The sequence below is a fragment of the Helianthus annuus genome, chromosome 10 (genome assembly GCF_002127325.2).
Source record: "Helianthus annuus cultivar XRQ/B chromosome 10, HanXRQr2.0-SUNRISE, whole genome shotgun sequence".
Classification (NCBI taxonomy): Eukaryota; Viridiplantae; Streptophyta; class Magnoliopsida; order Asterales; family Asteraceae; genus Helianthus; species Helianthus annuus.
The window spans coordinates 4,439,990-4,466,990 of NC_035442.2; the positions used below are offsets into that span (position 1 = coordinate 4,439,990).

The window sequence follows — 27,001 nt, forward strand, 5'->3', positions numbered from 1 at the left end:
AAAAGCTTGTACGAGCTGAGCTCGAGCCTGAAATAGAACTCGTTTAGTTATCAAGCCTGAAAGACAAAGCTTGTTTAGGCTCGCGAGCCTAAATGAGCTCAAACAACATTTTATTTTTCTATATATAATATAATAATAATGATGATGATAACATTGGCGAGTCGAGCTTTAGTTCGTTTAAGCGATAATGAAGCGAGTTTGAGACGAGTTTTTAGCTTATTTAAGGTTGTTCTCAAAATAGCTCGAGCCGAGTCGAGCCGAGCTCCAGCTTTGGGTTTTACTCGCGAGCTAAGCTCGAGCTCAAATAAGTAGGCTCGGCCCGACTCGTTTACACCCCTAGGTTTACCAATTGGTTAGAGTAAATTACACGAATGGTTCTTGTGGTTTACCAAATTTTTTGATTTAGTTTCTAGGTTTTCAAAAGTACACGGATAGTCCTTGTGGTCTTCACTTTGTAACGCATTTAGTCCATAGCCAACAAATCTAAAGGTTTTGGAAGGTTTAAACTAAGGACTAAATGGGTTACAAAGTGCAAACCACAAGGACCACTCGTGTACTTCTAGAAAAAAGTTGGGGACTTAATGTGTTGCAAAGTGCAAACCACAAGGACTATCGGTGTACTTTTGGAAAGTTGGGGACTAAATCCAAAATTTTGGTAAACACATGAACTATCTGTGTACTTTACTCTTCTGATTAAGTGAATAAGTTGTATAGGTATTCACGTTATAGCTTCTTAAAGTCAGTTTTCCTATAAATATGAAGGAAAAACAGAGAATAGCTCAGACATCCTTCTAGTGAAATTTTTATAAATGGTAATCCTCTTTATTTATAGAATGACTATTAATGAAGACAAAACCATAAAATAAGTGTTTTTAAGTAAGACAAGAATTGAGATGGAGAATTGAATGTGAGGTTTTCCAAAAATAAACAAAGTTTAGATAAATGAATCTTTTAGTTAAAATGGAGATAGAGATTAACTATTTATGTGGAAAAATCGATTAATTTGAGTGATATTTTATAGGTAAAATATAAAATATGGCTAAAAACGACATATCTAGATATATAAGTTCTTCTATAGAAACCAAACCAATTTATATCAACTTGAAATCGGTTCGGTTCAAAATGACACCTGGAAGTAAAGTGTACATGAGTCAAATTCTTCATATATCAGCTCGCTAAGATCGCAACTTGAGCTTTAATGAATTTAAGCATAGCTTAATTGGTGGTCGTTTAACAAATGAGTTGAGTTTATTGGTTATGCTTATGAGTCTACCACATGTACACATGTAATCTATATATATTCTAAAGTTTAGTTATATGTTCTATTTTAAAACCAAAATTTATGGTTGTTTTAAATGCACTAACCTATAAAAATCATATTAATTGCATTTAATTTACTTAATAATCTATATCTATCTATATATCTATATCTATCTATTGCATTTAATTTACTTAATAATCTATATCTATCTATATATCTATATCTATCTATATTATCTATATAAAGCATCTTCCATGGATATGATGGTAATTTATATCCCTAATTTTAAGATGGCATATGAAAAGGTAGTTAAAACTTAAAATCCCTAATATTTTTACCTTTTTCTTCCCATTATACCCCTCTTAATCTTCTTTCATCAATTCTAACCTATGACCAATATCAGAGCACGGGTCTCCATTTACAATAGTTGCTTCAGATTCCCTTCACTCTAATCAATTCAAGCCATTGAATGCCATAATTAACCATCTTGAATGCTAGAATCAACAATTGCTGCTTCAATTTCTCTTCACTGGTATCGATTGTTATCATTTTGATGGTATAAATCAGAGTGAGTTGTTAGAGCTTCATCTTTACTTCTATTTGTTTCAGATCGTTTGCGTTCTTGGTCACTCACAATTTCAGGTACTATCATAATCACTTAAATCAAACTCGAAATTGTACAATTTTGGGGTTTTTGGTTCTTTAGTTATGTTTATGTGGGTTGTATTATTTCAGGTTTTATTCTTCATCCATGAGGGTTTTCTTTCAATATTGTATTGCGATTTTCAGGTTATTCGATGACAAAGGAGAGACAAGTTGTGGTAGATCAGGCAACAGCGGTGGATCTGGACACCGACGGCGACGACGGAATAGGTTTCCAGCAAGTATTCCGGTGACTACAGTAAGATTAGTCCCTTCTAGCTGTTGTTTACTTGTGGGTTTAATATAGTTTTTGTTAAGTTCAGGAGGTTGGGTGATTTGAATATTGAATTTGGTTGCTGTTGTGTTGGTGTTTTAGGTGATTTGGAGAAGTGTTTAGGGAATAGCAGCGGTTTCGGGAAGCTTTGGTGGAATGGTGGTCGTGTGAGCAGGTGGATAATGGGATTGCGTCGACTTCAGGATACTAGGATACTGATGGTAAATTGATAATTGAGATTGTGGTATGCATTTTTGTTAGTTTTGTTGTTCACCTTGAATCTAGAAATAAGGTAGGGTTTACACAGGTATTGAAAGTTACTGAACTTGACAGCTACCAGACGCTGGTTAGACCACTTGATCTTTCTCTCTTTTCAGCCGCATTGATACGCTACAACGGTATTACTGCTGGCGACGTTGTTTCCTGCCCAACATTCTCTGAGATTGTAGATAAGGTTTACGACATCTTGCAAGGTAAAACTGTCTTTTTCTTTGTTTTTGTTTTTGTTTGTAACTGTCAAAATGTGACGATTAGTGTTTAATGAACACCATGATCTGTGAAATGGATTGTTTGACAGCAAGAGTGTGGGCGGGTCTCAATATAGTGGAGTTTGATTGTGTGAGGTTAAAGGAGGCGTATGCGCAGATAAACCAAAAACTTCCTGTACCCAAGGGAACCATGGATACATTGAAATTGTTGACTGGGACGTTTGGGAGGAGAACCGATAACATGAAGGTATATTATTGTTTGGGAGGAGAAAAACGATAACATTGAATATATGACTCATAACTCATAAGATAACCTTGTTCGTTGATAAATTTGATTAATAAGCAAAGTCGGCCGGTTGAGCTGACTAAATCGAAGCCAGTCGGCCGGTTTGAAACTTTGAACCGGCTGTGTGAACTCGAAAAGGCCTCTTTAATGTTTATCATTTATCTTTTTTTTCACTTTTAAGTTTGTGGTTATGTGTGTGTATCTTAATTATTGATCATCTTTATCAATTTAACTTTTTAATACAAACCAAGGATATTGAAAAGAAAACACTGATCCAAATTGTTGAAACTAGATTGGTAAAACAGCCGGTCTAGCCAACCCCTTCAATCCGGCCGGTTTGGCTTGTTGTTTACTTGTTTTTCGAAATAATAGTTAGTAGTCTGGCCTAGAGTTTTTTGTTATAACCGGCTGAAGTGGACCATGAGCAACCTTAGTAGTATGACAAAGATGCTTTTTTTGAATCAAACAATACCTATATTTTAAAAGGAGATGTTCTTGATTTAGTGTTCACATTGGGGTATTGTATTAATATTGTGGAAGTGTGATAACAGTATAAAACTATGTTTGTGTTAGATTGGTGTAATGTTTTGTTCTTGCCCAGGAAATAAAGAAAAGTGATGATTCTGAAGAGACATTGCTTGAAAACAAAAGTCCCGAGGTGGAGGCAGTAGAAATGCTGGTAAAATGGAAGAAGAGAAAGGCGTCTGTTTCAGGTGAGTAGCTTTATCACAAGATTCATTATCATTTGCATGCTCCAGTGCATAATCTACAATCCCTCTCAACCCAGATTCCCACAACCTCCTAACAGTCTGGCCCGTTTCAACGGTACCCACACCCGCCACAAAATGATTATACGCCGTATGTTTAATCATCGTCAATACCACAGCCCGAAACAACCCCACGTCCATCAATCGCGAGAAGTTATTTGTTTGATTTTTTTAATTTTTTTAATTTTTTTTGATTTTTTTATTTATTTTTTTGATTTTTTAAAAAAAAATTTGAATTTTTTATATATTTATATTTTTAGCCTATCATGTCCAAATCCATCTTGACAAAAACCCATCTTGACCTAAACTCATCCTAACCCATTTCTTAATAAAAACATTCTAATCCATTACCCATATGGCCAAACCTACCCAACCCACCCATTTTGCCACCCTAGAATAACCACAACATAATAACTGAGTTAACATATCACATGACATGACAAGCCATTTTAGAGGGGGTAAAGTGAGACAATATCTAAAGTTTTAAGACAGCTGTACATTTATCAGATTTCATTGAATATCTGTTTACACGTGTTTCATATAGTAGATAACAAAATGAATTTAAATAGGTATTTAGGGTGTCCATTGTTTTTTAATCATTAGTCATTACATACATATGTGGTTTTATGTGAATTAGAACTTAGAACCATGCGGTTAAAGTCTACAAAGTTAATCTTTTTTGTGATATTGTAGAACCTGTAGTTCTTGTAGGATTATTTCACCACTCCACTTGGCATATGCAATCGTCTTGATAGCGGTAACGACATATGTATTGAACTCTCTTTATGCTCATTATTATTTAATTAAATTAATAATATAGGTGGTTGTTGTTGGTAAGGCATGTGTAAGTTTGATACTTTTTTAGTTGTACGCTCAAAATACTGTTGAAGATTTGGAAGACAACATCGGGTCAGCTACATTGGACATCTTCAATGGTCTAACACCATCCCCTTATGCCAGTGGCTGAGGCGTCGTCTTCCTTGACCACCAGTAAACTAAACCGTTGAATGGGGCAGCAGGGTTAGTACATTGCGCTGCGAAGAAATCTAATTCTCGGATTTCATCTTCATATGTTATTTTTTTCATTTTCGATTCTAAAGACAGGCTTTTGAGATTGATCATCGATCATGTCGCTGCTGATCATAACAGGATTGGGTAAAAATAGTTCATGTAATCTTTTTTTGTAAACGTATCAAACAACAAAAAACAGTAACAAATCTGTATATATATATTTTTGAGTACGGCAAAACTGGTTCGTTGCGTCACATAATGTAAGGGGTCAGAACAGTTTTGGTCAAAATGGGTTGTTTAATTTTACCAATAAGTATTCTGGTGATAGCTATGATTTCATTTCTATTGTTAATCTTGGTTCCTTGCCTGATTCAAAATCGACATGAGTATTGTTGTTAGTGACTTTTGTTTTGTGAGTGTTTGTTTAGGTTAATTATTGGAATTCATATATTGTGGGAGAGGCCAAGATATATATATATATATATATATATATATATATATATATATGTGTGTGTGTGTGTGTGTGTTTTATGTATATGTGTGTGTGAGAGGGGTTTTGTCTTTTTGTGCCCGTCATCAACGTCGTCCCCCCCCCCCCCCCCGACGTTCAAGACGACGACGACGAACCATCCGAAATGGTGTTTGGGGGCGTCGCCGGGTCTGGACGACCTCCACACCATGTGGCCTAATATTCTCTAAAAGCTTTTCTATCCCAATATAACATCACGCAACATAAACAAAAAATGAATGCTTGGTCTATTATTTAACTGTCTCATGAAGCCGTTAAAAACTTATCGTCGAAGGTTTGAATTTTGTTCATAGCCCCGTATTGTACTGTCGACCCCGCTGCAACGCGCGGGTTTCCCACTATCTATATCTATATACTTAAAAATATAAGTTTAGTTATATGTTCTATTTTAAAACCAAAATTTATGGTTGTTTTAAATGCACCAACCTATAAAAATCCTATTAATTGCATTTAATTTACTTAATAATCTATATCTATCTATATCTGGCAAAGTCTCTTTGATGGATTACAATAAATATACGGATATTTCCATTCCACCTTTACCCTTTAATTTATACTTTCATGTTTTGAAGACCCCTGAACTACCATGTCCACATTGTGAAATTGATGAGCAGTTACCACCAATTGAATGGAGAAATCAGTTTAAGGTCGCACGTTTAATTGATGGGAAGAAGTGGAGCTGTCGCCAGAGGCTTTCTGACCACAATGCCCGTCGCCGAAAGCCACAAAAAGAAAAAGAAACCATCCACTTTAACTCAAGAAGTCAATCTTCTTCATTTTATGGTATTCAAATTATTCAGGAGCCAATTTCTTATCATAACTTATTCTCAGTTCTTTTATAACTTATTATGCTTTTGTATTTGTAGATGGGCAACATCAAATACGTTTTGTGCCTAACAATGTTCCTGATCTGGTTCAAACCGAACCTGCTTTAAACTCTATTTGGGAAACCACACGCAATTCCCAGCACACAGCCGGTGTTTTTCATCAAGGTTTGTTTTCCTAATTACTCTACAGACAGTAGTTTTGATAAATTATCGTATAGTTAGTTAAAACCTTAAAACCGAGGGTTTCAAGGCCACAATGAATGGCTGGTACGAATTTTTCCCATTTTTAGTATTTTTTTATTCGGGATTGGCTAAACGTACCCTGTAGACGACGTGACTAAAAAGCCCACAAGCTTTTACTTCGCCTTAGGCCACCAAAATGGTTGAGCCGGCCCTGACCACCGCGGTGGCGGCCGCAGGCTTCGCTATTCCCTTCAAGAACTCCCCCAGCCACTCCCAATCCATAGTTAAGTTCGGTTCAGTTATACCCGCACATACATAAAAGGTTCTGTCTCACATGTCATTCTCACATATATAATGAGAGAAATGATAAGTTATAAGGAGCCGTGTATCTCAATAAGTAAACAAATGCCAATCATTAAAGTATATTAGATAACTAAAAAAAGCCGATGGCGTCTTGGGTTAGTGGTATCACGTGTTTTTATTCTTATTAAAGTGGTACGGGTTCAAGTCTAACAAAAAAGGCAATAGTGCCCGTCTTATTGAGTCACTTTGATTTTAAATTTCAATGTTCATATGATTTCAATGGTTTGGTTTCATATAGTTACTGCTTTTGAAATTTCCAATAATTAATGTTTGTGGAGTGATTATTCTCAGTGATCCATATGAGACTTTGGTCCCTACATATTTATACAACGTAATTTCTTTTTGTTTCTCTCACCAGCTTATTGGTTTTCTTATGCTTTATATGGGATTGGAATTCATGGGCTTTACATGAATGTTTTTTTAAATCAATTATAAAAGTTGGTGTTTGTAGCTGTGTATTTTTCTGATAGATCTGAAGTCCAATGTTTGCATCACTGGAAAAAGGTTCTTAATTCATAACTTATTAAAGGCCCATAGACTCATGAGGTTTTCACCACATCCCCTCCTACTCTTTGACACGTTTGATCAAAACAGCTTTTATGGTCTCTTTTTATTATTATTATTATTATTATTATTATTATTATTATTATTATTATTATTATTATTATTATTATTACTACTGCTACTGCTACTGCTGCTGTTGTTATTATTATTATTATTATTATTATTATTATTATTATTATTATTTTCTCTGTAGGAGGATGAAAAAGTCCTTGAGCTGGTGAAAACATATGGATGGGCCCACAAAATGGTCTCTCATAACACAGTCTCTTCTCAGTCGTATTGGTAAGCAGTGTGGTGAAAGGTACACGATTTATGTATAAATCTAAAATCTTGCGAGATGTGGATTAACTATTAAAGGGATTAATAGTTTGTCTAGCAAACTTCTTCAATTGGAAAAAACAAACATTCTACATTAGTAATGCAGTATGAGCGATCTAAATGTGTGATTATTTAGGAGTTGGAGAGCTTAAAGAAGGTGTTATGATAGAGCGAGTTAAACGGTTTTCCTACTCTATTAGTTATTTTATATATGTATTAACAATTAAAAATAAAGGAACTTTCTATCAAAAGGTTCACCAACGGTTTGTTGGATGTTTGATTTGTATATAGATATACACACTATTATTGTTTATAGATGTACTCACGGTTTGTTGGATGTTTGGTTTGTTTACAACGGCTTTGATGTTTTAGCGACACATGTTAGGATCAAGGCCAATGCACGAAGATGGCCTTCACATGTCCGGACATGTAAAACAAGCCATTCTTGCAAGAACTTAAAACATATACGAAAGCTGTTGTTCGAGCCTTCTTTTTGTATGTGTGGATCTCTATTCAGACAGACATCTGAATAACATGCACATGTGTTTTGGGATAGAAAAGAGTACAACTTTTGTAGTAGCTTTTATTATCCATATAAAAGAACTGGAAAATGGAACAATTATAGCATCAACTATATTAGTTTCTACATTTGAAAGGGGAAGTTTGACACGAAAAGTCGTAACTATTTTTCAAATTTAGGTTAGTGAAGAGTGTAGAATAAAACGATTGGTGAACTAACACTAACAGAGAACGAACACAATGGTGTAAATTGTCGACTCCGACGTAATGCTCTGGTATAAAGAAACATCGTCTACAAAGAAACTCTTAACAACCTGAACCCAACGGGTCCCCCGGAGTAAACGGTTCATAGGTTAAATTATATTCTTCCCCTGTACAGAAACTTTTAGGACAAGCTGGCGAAAGATGTTTCAAGTCAGGATCGTTATACTTACGCATGGAATACTCTGTTTACTAATATAATTAAATAACGCGCTGCTCGGGTTAGTAGTCATCTCGCAGGTTAGTTTGTCAAGCACTGTCAAACGTCTTATCACGAACAAACAATATCTATTATGCATGTCGTGCATCGCACGGGCTTTCTCCCTAGTAATATGTATAATGTAATGTTACGTGTGATTACATATTTAATATTAATACGTTTATGTATAATTACGATAAAAATTATATATTATGTTCTTTCTAGTTATAATAAATTATATAAAAATTATGTAATGTTACGTGTGATTACATATGAATTTTTGTTTTGTTGTTTGGAAAATTTGTAAATCACAGAAGGTGCATGAACATAAGAGTGGAAAATTCCATTTGTTTGACCTATTTTATCCATATATCTTAATTATTTAGAAATACCATCAGTGGCGAAGCTTGACAATAAAGATGAGGGGGAGAGGAGTCAAAAACGTATATACCCAAAAATTTCTATAGAACCGAGGGTTCGAAAACGTATATACCAAAAAATTTCTATATGAAAACTACATATACAACACTACTAAGCGAAAAGTTCGAGAGGTCAAACGCACCCCAGCCCCTGTTAAGCTGTGCTCCTGGATACCATTCACTCCATACTGTTTTTTATATAGTGGATGTTGCTTTCAAATGAAACATTTAAGATTTTTTGCATCCATGACTTATAATTTCGTTCACATGACTCCTACTTTTATTAAATGACATATACACTCCTCTAATCTTTATAATGTTATAATAACATTGTTGGTCAAACAACACTATTAACGTGCAATATTGACTTTCGTTCAACCAATTCATCCTTTTTGGCTTTTTTTTTTTTAAGGTGTGAATTATTCACGAATGTCGGGAGGTTTAGCATACGTTGTCTTAATTGGGTCCGTGCTAGAGAGCCTTCTCGCATAATAGATCTCCAATTTAAACCCCTCAATGAAAAACCCCTATCACCAAGACTCGAACTTGAGACCTGGAGTGGAAAACTCATCCAAGCCCACCATAGATGGAACTTAAATACACGTGGCCACCACTAGAGCACTAGTGATGGTTCTTTTTGGCTTTTCATCATCTATAATATTATAAAAAGGAGAAGTGATGTACAAAATTGTAATTTTATCATGTTTACAAGTTATGAAGCACAATATACAAGGATGTTTAAGCCATTTTAGTTGGGCTTCACTCAAAATTTTAAGACGCTAGAGGGTTAATTGGGGGATTTCACCCTTTCTATTGAATGCTTCGGTTTCTAATCGATTCATGTTTCAATTGTTCGTTCAATCGATTCATTATGTGTGCAGAGATTACTTCGTCTTCCCCTGTATAATCAAACTCCAGTTGTCTCAATTTCTCAAACCAAATCAAACCCTTAATTTGAAATTCCGGTTATAACCTTTCGTCGAAGTGGAGATGAAGATGTTACGATCTCCGGCACCGGTAAGAGAAGACGATTGGTGCTTCCGATTATCATGTCAATTTGTTGTTTATGTGGTCAATAAACGACAGTTCGATCTCAGATCTGAAGGTTAGAACTCATAATAATATATTCGTCTGTTTGATGTTCTATAAGCTTACGTAATGAATTTGTTTACATTGACTAGCTGTTCAAGCTTCTGCTCATTGGAGATTCGGGTGTAGGAAGGTCATGTCTACTTCTGAGGTTTGTTGTAAGTGTCTCCGATTATCATGTCAATTTTGTGTTTATGTGGTCAATAAACGACAGTTATCTCACATCTCAAGGTTAGAATTCATAATAGTATTCGTCTGTTTGATGTTCTATAAGCTTACGTAATGAATTTGTTTACATTGATTACCTATTCATGCTTCTGCTCATTGAATATAAAAGTTTATTGAATATGATTATTGAAACAGTGGGAAATTAAAGACCAAATGATGAGTGAAACCGGAACGGAGCGTCCGTACAGCGTGGGTTCTTCCTCTACGATTCAATTCGAGTGTTATAAAAGCTGGTTCAGCCATGTAGGGCGGACTGTTGGAGATCATTCATCCATGATTAAATTTGCTTTTATATAAATTGGTTTTGTACATCAAGTTTGTCGTTCAAGTTTGTCGATTATTCCTAACGGATTGTTTACAATTAATTAAAAGGTACCAAGACTTAAGTGGAAGGAGCTAAATGCCCATGTGTGGAAAGGATGCCTAATTATACTGGTAATATCCGGTGATAAAATTGCGGAGGTATGTCAACCCATAGCAATTTAGGGATATGCTTTTCTTTTTTATTTCTTGTTTCAATTGTTTTTTTGTTGTTCTTTTTTCAAATTGCTATCAGTGGTTTTAGTTTATCTTTAGTATTTATGCTTAATAGTGACCATCAAACATTAATATTGAAATATAACATGCTCTGTCAGGTGAAACGGGCTGTTGTAGAAAGTGGACATTTGGTTTCGGTCAGCTTGTAGTCATGCATGTTTTTGTAATGATTAAACCCTAACAGATGGAGACACATTTGGGGCTTTTATTAGCCAAGATGAAGCTGATTCTGACCTGTTAGAGGCTGCCCACGAAGGAGCTGGTTGGAGTCACTATTTCCAGCAGTTGCAAGGTGAGTTCTGAATATATTTGACTTGGTTTTGATGAATGAGAACCGATTAAGCCTTAGGCAATGAATATGATGTGTTTCTGTTGTCTTAAAGCAAGTTGTGATGTTGTTTTGAGCTGGTTTGGGGCTGGTATGATATGAAGGTTGCAAGCTTTTGATTACAAGATTTTTTTTTGGATATTAAAGGATTTTCTCTATTACATTAGGGGCTGCGGGTGTATGGCGTTTAAAAGCAATTGAAGATGTGAGTGGCTGGAAAGATAGAACAACTATGGAGGACATGGATCATGCAGTTTGGGCTAGCCTCAACGGGTCCAGTAGAAGGCTTTTCCCCACAGGTAAGGTTTGCTCCAAAATCTGTATGGGCGGGTCCGGTAGCGGGTGAAATAAAGTATTTTTTACGATTCAATTTGATTTCTTTAGAAAAAAAGGATTGATCGATCTCTCAGTGTGTAGAATTCCAAGTCATACAAAGGTGGTTGTGACCGAAAACAATCGTACGAAGTCTATTCTTGTCGGGTTACACGGTGTCGTCAAGAAGGCTGCTGCAGGTCTTGGAGGCTGGCGTTCGCTGGTAATTTTATTGGGGATTTAATAATTTTTAAATTCAAAAGAAGGTTTTAATGTTGTTCTTTAAGTGGAATTGTTTTGTTTTGTTTTTTTTAACATTTTTGCTGACTGATGATTATGTTATTAACTTTTATTGACATCTTAAGTCTACTACTTGTGACACCAATTGTGATTATGTTGATGTATATGATTATGTGTTACATAATATTGTAATGTAGAAAACTAGGGTTATTTGTTGCTCGTAATTAATACTAAACTAGATAACTTGCTTCATCAATTTGAAACTGATAATCGAACCTATAACTGATTTTTGAGTTTTTAGCTTATTCCTAACAGATCGATTTTGGTCATAAAGAGTTAGATTACTTAGGTTATTCGAAAAGATGATCCGGTTAACTGCTGACTGTTGGCTTTAGACGTGAGTGGATTCAAGCTAATAAGTTCAACTGTATCTTGAGTGGAATAAAGTATCAATCCTTTTAGTTTATAAAGGAGAATAAGCTTAACTGATTTCTTATTTATGAAAAAGTCATGACAGTATAACACTATTTACAAAAAATAAAAATATGGTTGGTTTGGTTAGGTTAATTCAGTTATAAATACACATATAACCATAGCCTAACATTAAAAACAGTTATCAAAAAAGTCATATTTGAACTGTCGGTTTCTCAATTGGTTTGGTTATTTCAGTTTGGTTACAATTCGGTTTTTGATTTTCTGCTCACCGCTACCTGTTGGTATAAAGTTTAGATAAGATTTGATTTTAATTTCCGTGCTCATTTAAGCTGAGCTCGAGTAGCTCAGCTCATTCATTTGTACCCTAAGGGGGAGCGGGGCACCCTCGGTGACTCCCTTCGAGGACCAACTTTGCCGAGCGGGAGAGGTGCCGCCATCCAGGCGGGGAGCCAAATCGGTGAGGGGGTTGGGGGAGAAGTCACCGCACAATAAGAGAGTTGATGGTAGGGCCCATAGCTTGTAACAACAAATCAATTATTTTGTTTTTTATTTTTATTTTTTTTTTGACTAAAAAAACAATTCCCCTAAGAGGGGTGCACTCCGTACGTTTTTGGACAAGAGGGAAGTTATAGAGGGGAAATGACATGGCAACGTATGATTGGGTTAAAAAAAGTTTCCCCTCACCTCATTAAGGGGTGCCCCCTTCACTCTAATTGTGCCCATTAAAAACATACCTTGGTCAACTTCAACATGTTTTGACCCGCTTTACCCATAAAAAAATTCATAGTTTGCAGTAGATACAACAGAAGAAGAATTGAGGAAACCGAATTAAAAGGTAAAAGGAGTGATTCAAATCCAGTGGCTCTGCTAGACCGTAACAAATGCTTTGAGGTGGTTGCTGCTGCTGTGAAAAATATCGTCTCAGATTTAGTTGTTGATCTGAAATGTCCAGAGGTACAAATTTCACTCACCTCTTATTTTATTTTTTTAATTTCCTTTTTAAGATTTGTGCCGACTAAAGTAATTGAAATGAAATTCCAGCTCACCGTTCTTATCGTGGTCCTACCCATTTAGGTGTTGTTTTGGGTTCTTCCTCTTCGTAATTTCAGGGCTTCTATTGTGAGTTCAAATATACTGCATATATCTTATTAAAAAGTTAACAGTGCTACAAAAGATAGCTAAAACATGATCGCTTTGTTGTGCGGCTGCAAGGACATATGGGTCCAATGCGGTTTGTGCGGTTAGTGCTGTAGTTGATTGGCAGCAGCAGTCTGGTTATATGGTAAATTATCTTATAATCTTCATGTGGTTATGACCAGACTTTGATGTTTTTCATGTTGATCTTGACCAGTATGGTTGGCCAGTAGGGCCTTTCATAGAAATAAAAAAAAAACAAGTTGATATATATATATATATATATATATATATATATATATATATATATATATATATATATATCTTAGTTATTAACTTGCATTATAAATTGTATGGGGTTCATGGTGTTTTTGGTGTTTTTGGTTCGCAAAGGTTCTGTTTCTAGAGACCAGAAGCAGTGCAGATTCAGAGTTTAGAAATACTTACTGATGTAAGTGTTGATCTTAATTTGTTATTGTTTTTTATTTGAATTTCAGGTTTTACATTCAGTTTGGTGCATTCTTAATATCAATTATACAGCTTACATATGCATGGAGATGTGGACCTGTGATTTTTTTCGACTACGGGTTGAAACACAGGTCCAACTCCTTTCATAGTTGATACACAGTCGGAACCTTAATTTCTTTCATTGATTGGTTCTTGGCGATGACAGTGATGGTGGTGATCTGCATCCCAACACAGGTGACCCTATTTTCATTCAATGGTTATAATGGACAAGAAGAGCAAATAAGGGAACAATAGAATAGAGGGAAGGTGCCCGAAAAAATATATGTACACAACATACCAGGTCTAATTAAGGTACAATACATTTTCCAACTCAGGTAGCGGGTCAAAAAGGGTGGGCGGGCGGAATCATGGTTTAAAAAAACGGCTGAGGCGTACGTACTGAGGCGCGCCTCGAGGCGGAACAGAGCAAAATCGTATATGAGGCGACGCCTCAGGGACACATATTATACGTACGCCTCAATGGTGGGCTAAATCGTAACTAGCCATCTAAATGAAGTAAATGAAAAGAACAAAAAACAACTTGTTGTCGTCATTTTTCTCCAGGATATGTAATCTTTACCTAGGGTTTCCCAATGTCTGACCAAAATCTCCATTCTTCTTCTTCAAACGACAGCAGGAGTGGCTATGGTGTAGGTAAATTACTACTGATCTGCGTTAAAAATGGATGAAACAGTTAAACTGGAAAATTCCAGTTGTTAAAATGGTGCGTTGCGTATCGGTCAAAAGCGAGTTAAGTGTTTGAAACATGCTGTTGTTAGCTGTTGTTAAACTGGTGTTGCGTATAAATTCAAGAACCTTTATATTGTTGGGACTCACAAATGTCAAATGCAATTGGGTATGAGTAGATAGATGATGACCCGATATGGCCATTTGATTTAAGGATGAAATAGTTAATCGACATGTTAAACTGATGCTGCCACTGTTGTGTGTTAACAGATTCAGCAGCAGCAGTCTTAAGTGTTTTACATATATAAAATCATTTTTATAAGCTGAATCATATATCAAATCATCTTTTTATTTTTCTTCACGTTGCTGTTTATATTCATACATTAATATAATCGTTTATGGGGTGTATTGGTTTGATTATTATACAGTCTACCCTTGTTAATAAAACAAATAAACCATTCTGAATAAAGAAGTTACTGTGTACTTTTTTCATTGCTTCAAATTCAAAGTGATTACTATACAGTTTTTAGAGTTGCATCATTTACAATGTATGCATACTTAGGTCAGTATTGTATCTTTCTTCTGTCACGTATCGTTGGCTCCGCCGCAACGTGAAAATGTGTGTTTAACTAACCGTGTCGAGTCAAGAAGCATGATTATTATTTCCAAACTGATTATGGAATAACATTTGGGAACATCTATATCTATTATCTATTATATATAATAAACGAATAAAATTTGGGACACGTGTCGCAATATTAGGACCTCTTGGATTGCTTTTTGGCGGGAAAATGAGCTGGGTATTTTCCTTCCACGCGGATCCCGTTTTGAGCAACCCAAACTCATGTTTTCGGACCATATATATTTATCTATTTGAGAAACTTTTTCTTTCTTTCACCATCTAAAAACCCTAATCTCTCAATCGTTACATTCTTCTCCTTCACGCCTGTTGTTCATCCTCCTCCTTCTGCTCCAACTTCCCATCTAACGTTGATTCTATCAACAAACCCTAATGAGTAATATACCCGATCAATTCGTTCTTTAGTTTCTTCATTCCTTTTTCAAACCCTAAAACACCAGCCGTACAGAGATTGAAGAGATTCAGCAGGTTTGGAATCCTCCTCTGATATATGTTCTCCCTTTTGAAATTATGAGTGTTGTGTTATATGATGGTGTTAGGGACATTACATGGAACTTACAAAGATAATAGATTTAGGTCCGAATCCAAGAAGCCTACTTTGAAATCTGTTAGATCACTTTTATCCTTTTGATTTCTGGATTGCAGGGCTTTTGATTTGAGAAATTATCTTAACGAGCTTTTCGATCGGTGTCGGAAATATTTTTATCGCATGTTTGTGATCGTGCTGTTGAGGTGAGGCGGTTATTTTGTTACTGTTTTGATTTATCGATTAATTGATTCTGGCTTATTGATTGTTACGTGTATATATGATGTTGATGATATCAATTTGAATAGATTTAAAATTGTTTATGCTGATTGCTTATAAAAATGGTTGAATTATGCTTCCATCTTCTTCGTTTTTACATGTATTTATGATGTTTATATCCTTCATTGCTAGGATGCTTGTGTTGAGGTATTATTCTTCACCGGATTTTGTTGGAAGATTGCCATTCCTTGAATCCCGAAAGAAAGTTAGCAACTGTGTGGTAGCCAGCCTCATTTGTATTTATGACTTTACCATTAAATTTAATAGTGTTAGGAATATGGGTATTTCTAATACATGTACATATTTCATGCGATTATGGTGATGATATTGGTAACTGAGATGGTACATCGTTAATTGCTACCATGTCATTGATTCTGATCTATATAGAAATGCCATGGGCACTTTTGGTTAGTCATATATCTTCTCCTGGTTATCGTTAATTATTTTTTCAGGTGGCAATATTTCTTATCCATAAAAATTGGCACATGCTGGTAGAGCAACTGATGATCATTATATGAAAGGGTTTCTTGAGTTTTAAAAAAATGACCCGATAAAGATTTCACTGAATAGTATGCTTAACACGAACACTCGGGTGGAATCCAGGTATTTAACCATATTAGTTGTTACTCTGTTAGCTGTATACATACACAAACAAAGGTAGGATTCTAGGCATAACAGGTTTTTTTAGAACATGCATAACAAAATAAATTATGTTAAGTTTTCAATCTTAAAAATGTTTAAAATGTAAGAAAATTGTTCAAATGCGTTGTCTAAATTGTTGAAATGCACCGGTTATTTATCTCTTCTGAAATTCAAACAAAGATATGAGCAAATTCGTTTATAAAGTACCCACACATATGTCAGTTTGGCGCACTACTATTCAGGGGTTTTTTTTTTTTTTCTTTTTTTTTTCTTTTTTGCTTAATGAAAGGGCCAATTTGGGTTGTCCTTTATTGGCCAAATTTAAAAATTAAATGAAAAGGATTCATATGGGTTGAACAAGTTGCTCACTCAATCTATTTTTAATGTATACAATCTCTTAAATCATTTTATAAGACTTAATTGTCTGAGCATTTACTATGGTGGTTGAAGAAAAAACTTAAAAAATGGTATAACTTTTTATCGGCCGTAATGGGCTTGTGAGCTCTAAAATATTGAAGTGGTTCATAACTATTTATTTTCTTTTAGCTTGAAGAATAGGTTCTTTATAAGTTACATGAGGACCACTTATGAACCTTTTGAAGGTTTATAATCACGGAGAGGGGTGTATAAAAAAGTTTTATGGTTTGCTGAATGTACTGTACCTTTACAAAATTTATGACAGGTCAAATAAACTTTGGGTTGTGCTTTTTCTCAAACAGGTCAAGTTAACTTTGAGTTTTCCTTTTTCAAATGGGTCAGTAGGCTTGAAATTGCTACACTCTTGAAAGACTTGAATTATTGTGGTATGGTAATGGATGAACTTGCTATTATCTTTTTTTTCTGATTGGGCTTTCTTTATATTTAAGGTTAAGATTTTACAGTTTGATGTACTACACATCATGGTGGTTATTATCAGATCGAACACCTACTTATAAATAGTTGAGTATTATCAGATTGAACACTCTCCTGCTGCTCGGTATAATCTGTGGGCTTAGGGTTTGCTAATAAGAAGAATGGCAGGGGATTGTCTGCTGATTTGATTTCTGTAAGTGATCCTAACTTGCAAGTTTTAATTCTCAAATTCAAATCTATTATAAATTGTTATGGATGATTGGACGATATTGAATAGGCTACTTAACAGGTCAAACAAGGCAATTTTTAAAGTAGGAAAACAAATAGAGGCCAAATTGGTCTGAAAAGAAGAGAGCGAGTTGTTGTTGTTGCCACTACAACAAAGAAGACGATGTTTCCCTCCATCTTTGTTATAATATTTCGCATGTTTTTCATTTAATTATATCAATTTGCATCTCCATAACTTATAGTCGTACTCTTGGCTATATATTGAGTGGCGATACACCTGATCTCAGTGTATGGTATTGCTACACTTTTTTATTATCTAATGACAATGTCTTACAAAATCTGTATAACAAATTCATGTCATACTCCCATTTCATTCTGCAGATTACACAGTCAAAGTAGAAGTTACCACACCATGGTTAGCCATGACACAAGAAACATGTAACTTAATATGTTATTTGCTTCATAGAGATATAAGTTGCTGACTTTTTTTGTTTGCTTAACATGCAAGTTAACTGGTTGTATGCACTTTTGAGCAATTTTGCATCAATCTGACTAATGAAAACTCCAACAACATTTTAACCAGGTTTGCTCATATAAGCATTCTTTTAAGCGTTTTAAGCATGCATAGTAGCTTAATATGGGTGCGGATAAAATATTGCATATTTTCAAGATGGAACAAAAGAATATTCCAAGGGGGACATTAAGTTAAAGCATGCGAGAACTTCGGTTGAAATTAGAAAACCTTCCCAAATAGTTGTTTCGTCCATTTTTTTATAGAAAGATCAATTATTATATGTAAAGAAATGTGATGTGTAAACTTATCTTTAGTTCATTTTACCGCATAATGACATTTTAATAAAAATTCATGTTAATTAACTAATAAAATTAAACTACCCGGGAAGCAGTCCCGGGTGATAACCTAGTATATAATAAATAAATTAGATGTGGGACACGTGTCAAGTGGTGGTGCAACCACAATGGATTTTTGGCGGGAAAATGTGAGAAACTTTATGTTTTCACACGGGATCCGAGTTGTAAAATCCATACCCGCAAATTTTGACCCGACTATATATTGCTTCTAAAATACCTCATAACTCATTCACCAAACCCTAATACGCCGTTCAATCTCTCTGCCGATTCTCCCCTACCTTCGATGCACAACTGCAAACCCTAGAGGTTATCCACAACTGTGATCAACATAAATCAACATAGTTGTCCAGTTCACTACATAGTCGTTGCCATCTACATTGAAATTGACGCACACATCAAAAACCCTAAAAGCTCCCACGTTCTTCTTCAATCGCCTGACAAAGGATTCCAAAATCAAACCGATTCACTTCCAGGTACGTCGATTCTGTAGATATTGATTCTATACTTTACATTCGTTTATCAGTTCATTTTTTTTTCTAAAATTTGTTTGTTTCGTCAACCAAGAGGAAGATGGTGAAGGCGCTGTCTTAAAGAAGCAGATCAAGGATGTTTTGACAGGTTATATTTGTAAATAGAACATATTATTTATTATTGTTTTGTGACTATGTATGTGTTCAGTATGGTTTGCTAATAGTCAAGTTGCTATTCAATGGTGGAGGGGAGATTTTGGGGGTGGAAATTGTTTAACCTGTGAAATTCGTCTTTAAAAAATAAAAATAAGAAAAATACAAATCTGGATAATAATCCTACTTTACTTCAAAATTCACCTCTGAAGTTGCTGGATCTGTGTGTTCATGTGTAGCAAAATTAGCGGGTCAAAAGTTGTTTGATTCACCCACGTGTAGTGAGAAGTATCTCCACAGCAACACATACGGTGTGTATGAATAGGTTTATTTAGTTTCTAACTTTTATGTGGCAAAATGGACGGGTTTAGGTTTGGGTCAAATTACATCTTTATATGATTCCGCACCTTCTTTGGGTTGGGTTGGGTTGATTGCGCACCTTCTCATGAACTTTGCTGCTCGATTTAAACCACATTCTCAAATATGGGACGCGATGCCCTTTATGACTACTGCATATCGGTTGCATCCAGTTGGAAACCTAAGGTAAAAGTTGAGTGTCGATAGATTGTAATGCATCGCCACCATGAAGAATAAATCAATTCCTTTTGCGCTCCACCAAGCTTTGTAACAGTGGTGAATGGAATACACAAAAGGAACAACAAACTATTGGAAATTCAGGTAATATTATCTACTTCTAGAAGCTATTCTGGTTACAGGTAGATATACGAGGTGGGTCGAACCGGTACTTTTTGAATGTTGAGACTGACTTTATGTTTTTAGTATGATTAAGAAAGTTATAATTTTTTTTAGTATGCTTAAGAAAGTCATAATCTATTTTTTTTAAAATAAAAACTGTTTAACAAGTGTATAGAATTTACCAATAAAGCATAATCTAGATCAAACCATTTACTAAACGGGTCAAGCCACTTATGCTAATCACATTCTGAATTATGGAAATCTACCACAAAAACAAGACTATTGCATTAATAATTTAAATCTTTGACGTAAAAGTTTAGAAATTGAGGATGGGTTGTATGTATTGAAAGCAAACTATTTCAACCTGTTTGTCCCGTTTAAAAAGACAACCCAAATAAACCCATTCATAAGTAAACGGGTTCTCAACTATTGTTTCTAAACAAAATAATATTAACGATTTTCGTTAATATATTCTTTAATTTCATGCTAGCTGTGGATTTGGTTATGATGTTTGATGATTTGCTATATGGTTTGGAGATTAGGTTTTTGTAATTTCATCAATAATTGAGTTTTCTTAGTATATTTGTTGATATTTAACGAGTTTTACGTCGCGGATTTTGTTAATATGTCTGTTAATTTCATGTTAGTTGTGGATTTATTTCTGATATTTGATTATTCATTGTACGGTTTGTAGATTAGGATTTCGTAATTCCATCTATAATGTGGAATTCTCTGTTAATGTGGGGCAATAAGTATGTGGGACAGAAGAGTGAGCGATCTTCCACAAAGGGTGCTGATAAATAAGAAGAACACCGGCCTTACTAGCTTCCAGTTACTTGGAGGTCAAGTAAATTATTTTCACATTTTTATAATATAGATTACAGCAATTTATGTTACATATGGAAGTTCATGGAAAATCACCTTTTGAAGTTTCATGAATCAAGTTTATTGTTATTTTTTAGGCCTAAGTTGAAGCACATACAAAACCAAATTCAAGAAGATGTGAAAAAGACAACGTCAGAGCAACTACATGCTTCATTTATGGGGGAAAGAACTAAAGCAATTAATAGTGATGGCTATTCGCTTCTTGTAACTCCTTTGGTCCGAATACTTTTAAGGCCTAGGTGCTTTAAACCTTTAATCCTCATTTTTTTATAACCGGAGGTTATTGATTACTATTTTTTTTCTGTGGGCATGTAGTGAGTCAGGTGGATGCAAGGACGGCAATGGATGACGGCGAAGAGATAGGCTGCGATGGGTGAGGTTGTGGTTATGGTATCTTCTACATCAGATCAAGTGTGTTTTCTTCTCACTAGGAACAATTAGTTTTTAGTTTCGTGATTGCATTTAGACCCGTGATTGAATTTAAATTTCATAGGAAATACCATTTTCATGTAATGAAATTTAACTCCTCATTTTTTTTCTAGCATAAACTTTAAAAACCAAGAGCAACCGAGAACTAAAACTTCAAAGCACTTTAGAATTGTCAAATTATGATTCTCACATGCATGTTTTTTTTGCTTATTGTATCACACAATTAAGTTTTGTCAATGGTTCCGGTACCCAAGCTTGCATTGAGGTTATATTTGGAATGTGCTGAAGTATGCCTATGAATGCAGTTTTTAATATATTCGTATTTTCTCTGACCTCTTCTGGCTCTAATGTCAGAGCAACTACAAGCTCCATCTATATGGGGGAAAGAACTAAAGCAATTAATGGTGATGGCTATTCGCTTCTTGTAACTCCTTTGGTCCAAAGGTACTTCTAGCGTTGACTTTGACCTCTTCAGTTAACTATGCTTTTCTTTGTTGACTTATACTTTTCCAAGCATGGCCTACTCAATTTTATGCAGCTTATGACTTTTGTTTATGTGTTCATTTATCTGGTTGTGAAAATGTTTGTTAAAACTGTTCATTAATGTGTATGTTGGTTTATCATCTAATTGAGCGAATATTGGACAAAGATCTTATTTTCTGATGTGTTTGTGTTGGTTCATTTATTGGGTTTACTCAACAATCACTTATTATGTTGTATGTTTACAACTGCAGGGAATCGGTAGTGTTGTCAGAATAGCTGCCACAACAACAGAATCAGTTTACGGGTTTCTTCGTAGTCAATTGGCTGGTTTGGAACCATTGATTGGTTTGTGCCTATACCATTAGATCTTGCAAATTCATTGTGATCCATCTCGCACACCCTCTGTAAGTCAAACTATAATTTCTTTCATTGTTATTTATTTGGATGTTCAATATTATAAATTTTATAATGGAAACTGAGACAAGTGACAATCTCATATAAAACCTATTGCATTATTCTATTGGTTTAATGATTAATCATGTTACATACCTGGGACCCTAGAGATGGTCAAAGTTTTATTGATAGATAAGAGGTAGCAATTTCACCCGTTTACTTATAAATGGGGATATAGGTTGACATGATCATCTTATAAGTAAACGGGGCGAAATTCATGGCTGTATATTGTTTCGTTACCATGAATTGATTGTATATAAAAGGTTGTTTCAAATGGAATTGTTTTTACATGTCGACCCAACCCAGAGTCACATGTTACTGTTATCTCGCACATCTGTTTTCTGACCATGTAATCCTATCACCCACTCCCTTAACGCGATGTTCACATTGACAATGTGCCTTACCATCATAGAGACAAAGTTGACTGTATCTTCTTATGGCACAAGAGATGAATGTTCAGAACTGTAATCTAAGGCTTACGTGGCGATGCTCAGAGAAAGAAGATGGTTGATGGTTAGTTTTTATAGTTATAGATTTTTATGTGATTGTAACTGATTAATATGTTAGGGGTGTTATATAGTTAAGACATAGAGAAATTGTTTAATTTGATTTCCTGTTGTGTTTATTTACTTTCATAAATACATCTGATATAGTCATACATGACATCATCTAAATAATTGAAAGATTAGGATTTTGGATATAGTCATACATGACATAGTTCAAGAAGTCTACAAAGGTATCGAGCCAAAACCTCATATAATTGCACCGTTTATTTTTTTTACGCCAACTGGCCACATCATATATAATCTTGGCCCAGGTGTGTACATTTTTTTTTTACAAAATTAAGAAAAAATATTTGATTTCCAAAATACTGAATTTGTATAATTAAAGATACTAGATCCATCTTATCTTGATGGAGAGGCTGATACATTTAAGCAACTTAAGTATAATCTTGTCACCAATGCATTTTTGTTTAGCTTTTGGTAAGCAAGTGTAAAAAGACCAAAATACCCTTGGGGAAGAGAATAATTGTTATGAGATGTTGATTTGGTATAGGTACTTAATTGCCTATGAATGAAGTTTGATCTTTTTTACAACTTTTTTCGTCAGTCAGTTGTCTGTCTATTGATGATGATCCAAATCTCCTTTATTTCACTTTTTGTTTGTTTGCAAGAGAGACCGAACCTTCTGTTGGTGGTTAGCCACCGTACTCTACTGCGATGCTACACACTCTGACGCGTGAACTATCTAAGGTTGCAAATTGGAGAACAAGGACGCCTTTGGTGGTATCGGTTTGGTCAAAGATGGGCAGTGGTGTTGATATCGGTGGGAGCAGCCGTCAACTCCAGCGACTATAGGGTTCCATGAAGCATAAACGTTGGTTGTTTCGTGTATGTAGTATGCGAAACCCAACACGCAAAACAACATTAATTCATTATAGTATTATTTTTGTAAGTTCATTGTAATTTAATTACATAAGTTCATTGTAAGCCACGTGTTGTGACCGTTTGAAGGAAATGAAGATGCTTTGATCTTTTTCAGAGATCCATTTCTTTGTTTTTTTGTCATTTAACACCTTTTGTGGGTTTTCCATGACAAAACCCAAACCGTCAAGGTTATGCATTAACAAAAAGATAATAATATAAGTAACTTTCTCTAGCCCGGGAAGCAATCCCGGGTGAAATTTAATGGTTTTGATGGTGCGTACTATTTGCTTAATGAAAAGGGTGAAAAGGTTAAGGACAAGTTGGGATGAGATTTATGTTTTAATAAATTTGGCCATATCATGCCACCTACTTATTTAAATCTCTAAATATGACCAGGGGCGGACCTAGCATAGAACAAGGGGCAACCTCCGTTGCCCTTTGACGCTCCGGCGGTAGTGTAAAATTAGTGTAAATTTTGGAAAAAAAATTGACGTTTGATTAGTAATTTTTCTTATCCTACATAAGCAAAATTAGTAATTTTTCTTTAAGTTTACTTATCAGTTATTATTACTGTTACGCTTGATTAATTCATGGGTTGAATAAAATATTACTTTAAACTAATATGATGGCTTGCAGATAAGTTTGTCGCAATGTTTGTAGAGAAAACTGGGTACCCGATTGTTGAGCCTGCTCATATGGTACCTTTTTGTTTCTTTTGGAAATGTCTTTTTTTTGCTTATTACTTGTAGTGTGCTTACCTGATACCAATGAATGTTCATGATTTGCTAGGAGTTGGCATACAAGATGCATTTCGTTCATGTGTTTAAAAAGGTGCAAGTCGTGTAAGTGTGAGCCCATTTTTTCTATTCCCATGGCAACATTGGCACCAGGTATTATAGCAAATACAGTACTATCTATTTCACTTCAATATTTTATGTTTTAATATAACTACATAAGTATGAATTTAATTGGATTTTTTATAACCTTTGATACATATCATTGAAGAGGACAAAAAAATGTAAAAATTTACAAATTTGAGCTGCAAGAATAATGAATGATGTTCTTTACTAGCAGGTTTATTTAATTGAATTTGATAAATTTCAAAATAAATATTTCTTTCTTTTCCTAACAATAATGGGTTCGATGGCCGATGGGCCTGTTAAATCGCAGAAAAAATAAAAACACACATTTGGTCTTGATTTTTTTGTTTGGGTAGGCTAGACTAAACGTCGGGCTACGTAAGAACTCAGAACCATTCAAGAATTCGTTTTTAAGGAATATCTCAATGAATAAAACATCCAAATGCTCAATTAGGAAAGTATCTCAAGACTTGATGGTTCTTTTAAGATTTATGAAAAACATAAGTATTGTTCCCACAATGATTTTTTCACACTAGATTTGATTTATTTTCCTAAAAGTTGAAACAAATTTGTCTTTTTAATGATTTCTTTTAATCGTACCGCCAAAACCAGCTGCTGTCAGAAAAATGCACCTCGGGTTGCCGCCGGATGTGGAAGGTGGTGTGGGTGGTAGGGCATATATGGCGCCATCGGGTAATGCCCAGGCGCCATCATAGGGTGCTGCATTACCATCGCCGCAGGTGGGTACTGCATCGGCACCCACGGCTGCGGTTGTGACCCAACCGCAACCACTGCCGGCGCCGCCATGGCGTGTCTTCTTATGCGTATGAGTTCGAAAACATTCTTATACAGATATTTCATTATGATTAAAAGGGAATTAGCTTTACTTGGAAACTTTCAATACATATGGAGAAGGGAAAGAGGATAATTTAAAGGTTCAAAGTGTTATTTATGTATTTTTGTTTATTGTAAATTAAATTTTCCTAGCCTGGGATTTTCCCGGGTGATAGCCTAGTAAACATATAAGAATGTAAACAGTCGAACTAAAATAAAATCATGAAATAATGATAAAGTTTTAATACTTTTCTGTAATAGTCACTTAAACTATTTTAAGTACGAAATCATTCAAGTTTCAATATTGTTCCACTAATGTGAATTTATTTAATAAATGGTTGAAGTGAAAAACCTAAATAGAAGAATTGTAAAAGTTAGTTACCATTTATAAGCAAGTAAAACTTAGTTACCATTTATAAGTTTCTTTTTTTACCATTTATAAGTAAGTAAAACTTAGTTACCATTTATAAGTTTCTTTTTTTAATATTTATTTATTCAAATTAAATTTAAATAAAATAATCGTCAAATATCAACCAAGTTTTATAGTTCTTTCATTTAGTTCATTTAGTTTTAAGCATTAGTAAATAGATACTTTTGACACAAATAAGAAGATATTGTAATTTGGAGGGTTTGTTTTTCTTTCAAATGGTTGTAGTTGAAAAATATATTTAAAGAAATGGGTTATTTAAAACTTATTTACTAAAATAGGTGAAAATCCATTTTTGTTTTCTTTCAAAAATAATAAATGAAAAAAAGATGCTGCTTGAACCCGTTCATCTTCCACATCGTGCAATTGCATGAAATACCGACAACAGTTAACAACCAAAAGACCGACGAACTCTGACTCACAACCATAATTTTGGTATTTCATAGCCATGATTCCGGCGATTCATATCTAAAAGAAGTACCAGTTATTCACATGCTGCGTCGATTTACAACTATGATTTTGGCGTATCTCGAAAGCACAAAGCAATTCCTTTAACCCCAACGTTTCGCACCCAATTTACAACACAAAAGCTAACCCATATGAGAAACTCATGAGAAAACTGTCCAAAATCCATCTTCTACCATGTGATATTTTCATCAAAATAAAATGGCAACAAGTCATCTTCTATGTTAGTTACAGGTTACTGAAAAATTTGTGTTTGATGGATAATTGGTGCTTTACGGGTACGTCAGAATCTCGGTTGGGACTGATTCAATGTTACTATGGGTGGTGTTTCATCAGGGGTTCATAGCCGCATCAGACGATGTTTAATCGTTAACCAACCTACAATTATTTTATGACGACATGATAAAGTCCCACATATGATACCGTCGAAAATCTTAGCCTTGAAATAATAGAAATGTATAACGTTCATATAAGTTTGTGAAAACCAATTTTTTTATTTTATCTAAACAACTAACTATTATATTATATATCCTTACAATTACAAAGGTGATGTAAAGTACTTATAAAATGCTTTTAAAATCATAAATTTGTACATTAGCTATACTAATATTTTAATAAAAATCCTTTTAATTTTTTCCAAATGAATTTTGAAATTCATACTAGCTCGATTCGTTATGATTGCTCCTATAGAAACTAAGCTTTTGTGCTCGATTCCTGCTAGCTAGACATTTTTTTCCCATTGTTTTGTGTTTTTATCTGATTTAAAGTTTCAGCATAAATAAATAATTCGTTGTATAAAGTTATATTATATCCATATATTAACCCTTCTTAAATTTCGTTTATTATTTCTTATACTCTATTTAACTTATTTATACTTATATTTAAAATTCTAAATTAAATTGTAATTACAAACATTATTTTTTTGACAATATGTTTATTCGTTTTTTATTGTTTTTTGCACAACTTTCGTTGAA

General features: G+C 34.5%; 2 long non-coding RNA genes across 25 annotated transcripts; both read left to right on the forward strand.

The window, feature by feature from the left end:
* Positions 1 to 1,674: 1,674 nt before the first annotated feature.
* LOC110880442 lies at positions 1,675 to 4,637 on the forward strand. The gene is made up of 5 exons (XR_004870436.1): positions 1,675 to 1,903; positions 2,051 to 2,162; positions 2,280 to 2,650; positions 2,755 to 2,912; positions 3,553 to 4,637. It is a non-coding gene; the product is annotated as an uncharacterized LOC110880442 (long non-coding RNA).
* Positions 4,638 to 9,699: 5,062 nt separating this feature from the next.
* On the forward strand, positions 9,700 to 25,303 carry LOC110883838. 24 transcript variants are annotated; one of them, XR_004870449.1, is made up of 23 exons: positions 9,705 to 10,016; positions 10,093 to 10,690; positions 10,864 to 11,057; positions 11,261 to 11,392; positions 11,504 to 13,034; positions 13,122 to 13,362; positions 13,608 to 13,665; positions 13,888 to 14,033; positions 15,694 to 15,780; positions 15,986 to 16,456; positions 17,215 to 17,298; positions 17,449 to 17,540; positions 17,637 to 18,918; positions 19,010 to 19,746; positions 20,459 to 20,606; positions 20,727 to 20,865; positions 20,965 to 21,060; positions 21,433 to 21,522; positions 21,813 to 21,965; positions 22,427 to 22,527; positions 23,189 to 24,139; positions 24,231 to 24,331; positions 25,175 to 25,300. It is a non-coding gene; the product is annotated as an uncharacterized LOC110883838 (long non-coding RNA). The 24 variants fall into 24 exon arrangements; XR_004870444.1 differs by having other exon boundaries at positions 9,706 to 10,016; positions 10,093 to 10,231; positions 10,364 to 10,471; ... (1 more) ...; positions 17,215 to 18,918; positions 20,727 to 20,853; XR_004870447.1 differs by having other exon boundaries at positions 9,706 to 10,016; positions 10,093 to 10,158; positions 10,364 to 10,471; ... (1 more) ...; positions 17,215 to 18,918; positions 20,727 to 20,853.
* Positions 25,304 to 27,001: the final 1,698 nt, after the last annotated feature.